General features: G+C 40.9%; 1 long non-coding RNA gene across 1 annotated transcript in view; it reads right to left on the bottom strand.

Moving 5' to 3' along the window:
• Positions 1 to 213: 213 nt before the first annotated feature.
• The window catches only part of LOC122539425, a 13,773-nt gene continuing 10,157 nt past the window's right edge, over positions 214 to 3,829 (bottom strand). The window contains exon 3 of the long non-coding RNA XR_006309077.1: positions 214 to 408. This is a non-coding gene — a long non-coding RNA (uncharacterized LOC122539425). The remainder of the gene's footprint in view (positions 409 to 3,829) is intronic.

The raw sequence follows: 3,829 nt of genomic DNA, 5'->3' as shown, positions 1-3,829 counted from the left end.
GTTTGTCGTCTCGTTAAGTATTGGCAGAAAGCTTTCAAGGTTTTAAATAAAAAGAGGATAATTTATTCAAATATTCACTCAAAAAGTGAAAATGATACATCACTTTTGCAAGCGTCTGCCCACACACACTTACAGACACACACTATAGTTCAAGAGATTAGTACATTTTCATAAGTTGTAAACAAAAGAACCATTCCGAGTTTATATGTTTGATTTTTTAATGGAAAATACAGTAATTGCGGGCCTGGGAATGACGGTGGTTTTTCACTCCAAAAGCACAGCTAATACAGTTTCAGTAATTGTGGTAGTAATACCTGATTGTAGGATTCTCTCAAAGCGATGGATGCTCAGCCAGATCATGTTGATCATAAATTGTTTCTTCTTACCAGGAATTTCCTAATGGGAGGCCTTGAAATAGGAATCAGCAGAGGAAACATTAGAGCTGTAACTACCTCGGGTTTAAATAAAGTTCTAAAGAAGATTCTTACTGTTAATAATGTTTCTCTAAAAATGCTGTCAGACCTGATGAGTTTCTCCAGCACTTTCTATGTTTGTTTCAGAATGGCAGCATCTACTATCCTTTGCTTTTATTGAAGCAAGTGTGGATCCAATTTATTTTCTGTTGCTGATGCCATGCAATTGGTTACTTGTGGGGACTTGTCCCTCTCTGGGTTTGTAATAAATATAATTCATTATCTGAAGACAGTTTGGCTCTGATGATCAACTTCTGCTGCCCATCTAATTGGTTGAAGCCTTTGAATTATGCTAGGGCTGAATTATTATAAAATGAACACTTGACGCTGCTGAAACTTTAGAGTCAGAGAGACTGTGTGCCAAGGTTTGATCTCCAGCATCTGCAGACCTCACTTTCTCCCTGAATTATTATAAAATGAACACTTGACGCTGCTGAAACTTTAGAGTCAGAGAGACTGTGTGCCAAGGTAAGAAGAACAGCCCGAGAAACAAAATTAAACTGGACAAGGATAAATGACAGCTCCATGAACATACACTGGACATCCCTTCACTGAAGAAAAATCCAATTGTGTTAAAGTTATTAAGAAACTTTCCATCAAGGATTTCCAACAAATGTTTGAAAGCATTATGCAAATGGAACAGTTTTGACATTTTTCTGTGTACATGCAATTATTAATATTTTAAGATTTAATTTAATCCACAGAGATGATACAACTACAGTACAGCAGGCAATGGATGCATTTTGTCCTTGACAGAAGCAAAAAACAGCCAGGAATAAATATCTTGTTGATTTTGAAGCGTCATTATGCAGCAGCATCACCTTGATCACTTGATAACATCTCCAAACTCTCACCAGCTTGCTCCTTTGGTCTTTTTCCTGTCTCATGGGACTCTGCACCAAACTAGAAAACACTATTTAAAGTGGTCAACACAAGTTCTTTCTGACTTTGAGCAATCCTGCAGTTGGAGAAAGTGAGGACTGCAGATGCTGGAGATCAGAGCTGAAAATGTGTTGCTGGAAAAGCGCAGCAGGTCAGGCAGCATCCAAGGAACAGGAGAATCGACGTTTCGGGCATAAGCCTAAAGAAGGGCCTATGCCCGAAACGTCGATTCTCCTGTTCCTTGGATGCTGCCTGACCTGCTGCGCTTTTCCAGCAACACATTTTCAATCCTGCAGGAGGTTGGACAAACAAAGCAGAAAGTACAGGTCAAGTAGCAGCAAGTGCCCAGTTGGGCTGATCATTGGGCTAACTGGAAAGGAGACACCACTGTCACTGAGATCTGGAGAAGACCTCCTGGGAAACCATTAACAGATCCTCAGTCTCTCCAGTGCAAAACTATTGCAATGCAATGGCATCAGGCTATTGATGTGGAAGAACTCATGGTACGACATCTGTGAACTTTGGGACTTTTAACTTTTTTACAATCTGCTGTGAGAGCCTCCATTTTGTTTTTTACTTGCAATCTCCTCTCTATTTGAGCAGCAGGTATTTGTCCCAGTCAGGCTGCCAATTAGACATCCTTTGGGCCTTCCATTACACTAGTGGAATTATTATTTAGATAGACCTCCCAGAGATGGCTTCTTAATTGCCTGTCTCAGGGTAAATCTTGGGCACCATTTTGTGATGGCTGCTCCCCAGTTGCTATCCCAAAATTGAGTCAGACACTGGGGTCTCAACTCAACCATGAAGTTCCAGTACATTCTCTTTGCACAGGCGCAGCCAGATTTGTTGAACATTTGTGGTAGTTTTTGTTCTTATTTTCGATTTCTAGCACTTGCAGTTGTTTGTCTTTGTACTGGTAATGAATTATTTGTGCACAGGATGATGATCATTCATGATACACAATGAGGAGTAAAATGAACCTTTGAATTCAAAAGAACCAAGAAATATAGATTCAACATTAGGTGCAAGCAAAGCATGTATGTGGTGATCAACTGTAAGCAAGGATAAAATAGAAAGTTTCTTCTGAGTTTTGTCAGCTGATCAAACTTAAAAAAGAGGAAAATGTCAGCTGCACTGCAATCATATTATCTTTGTAGACTATTGTTGGTGTTCTTTATGAAGTTTGGGAAAAAAAAAATCAATCATCGATCTTGTCCTAGATTTCTTCAGTCTGTTTATCTGTCAGGACTCATAAACTTATGAATGGGAAACTTAAGAATTTTTTTTTGGACATTCTTTATGACTTCACATTTGAGAGTTGAAGAGCTGAGCGCAGCTTTCCATAAATGCTAAATAAATTTCATGAGTTCCAAGTTAATGGGGTGAATGAGTAGACAGTAAATACTGTAAAAGCAATTCTGGAATAAGAGAATTATTGTCCCAGACCCTCACTTAGAATTTTAACTGGCATGAGCGTGCCAAATTGAAGCCAACTGTCAAGTGAATAAAACAGCTTGGCAATAATTTCACCGACCAACATTTGTTTTCTTCCAGTAACACTCTATTGTAATGACTTAGGTCTAGCCAATGTTCAGAATTAAGCTGATTTAATCAGGGCAGGAATCCAGGATTATACATTGTTCCCTGAGACATGTGCATAATCTGCAGGAACTGGAAAAAAAAATCATGTTTGGAGGATAATTACATTGAGATTTATAAGCCATAAGTGAGTCACCCATATGCAGAGTTGTATAAGTTTGAAGATCCTACTGTTGGATTGCCTGGCTCTCAGGACAACTCCATACAACCCTGTCATGGTGGACGCTGCAAGACGTGTCAGATTGTGGACATAGATATCACTATTATGCGTGGAAACACCTCCCACCTTGTACATGGCAGGTACTCATGTGACTCAGCCAACATTGTCTATCTTATACGTTGCAGGCAAGGATGCCCAGAGGCATGGTACATTGGGGACACCGAGCAAAGGCTACTACAACAGATGAATGGGCACCGCACAACAATCAACAGACAGGAGGGTTCCCTCCCAGTTGGGGAACACTTCAGTGGTCCAGGACATTCAGCCTCGGACCTTCGGGTGACCATCCTCCAAGGTGGACTTCGGGACAGGCAGCAGAGAAAAGTGGCCGAGCAGAGGCTAAGAGCTAAGTTCGGTACCCATAGGGAGGGCCTCAACCGGGTCCTTGGGTTCATGTCACATTACAGGTGATCACCATTGCACTACACACACACAGATATTCCTACACACACACACTCTCACATACACACGAACACAGGTACACACAGACATCCACACACACTCTTATAGACACTCACACATGCACCCCCTCACAGACTTAAGACACTCTGCACTCACTACATACACACACACACTTTCTCACACACATAACCCCACCCCAGACAGACACACAGACAGACAAAGACCCACATGCACACATATATATTGTGTG

The sequence above is a fragment of the Chiloscyllium plagiosum genome, chromosome 2 (assembly GCF_004010195.1).
Source record: "Chiloscyllium plagiosum isolate BGI_BamShark_2017 chromosome 2, ASM401019v2, whole genome shotgun sequence".
Taxonomy (NCBI): Eukaryota; Metazoa; Chordata; class Chondrichthyes; order Orectolobiformes; family Hemiscylliidae; genus Chiloscyllium; species Chiloscyllium plagiosum.
This window is presented reverse-complemented; position numbering and strand designations above follow the sequence as displayed.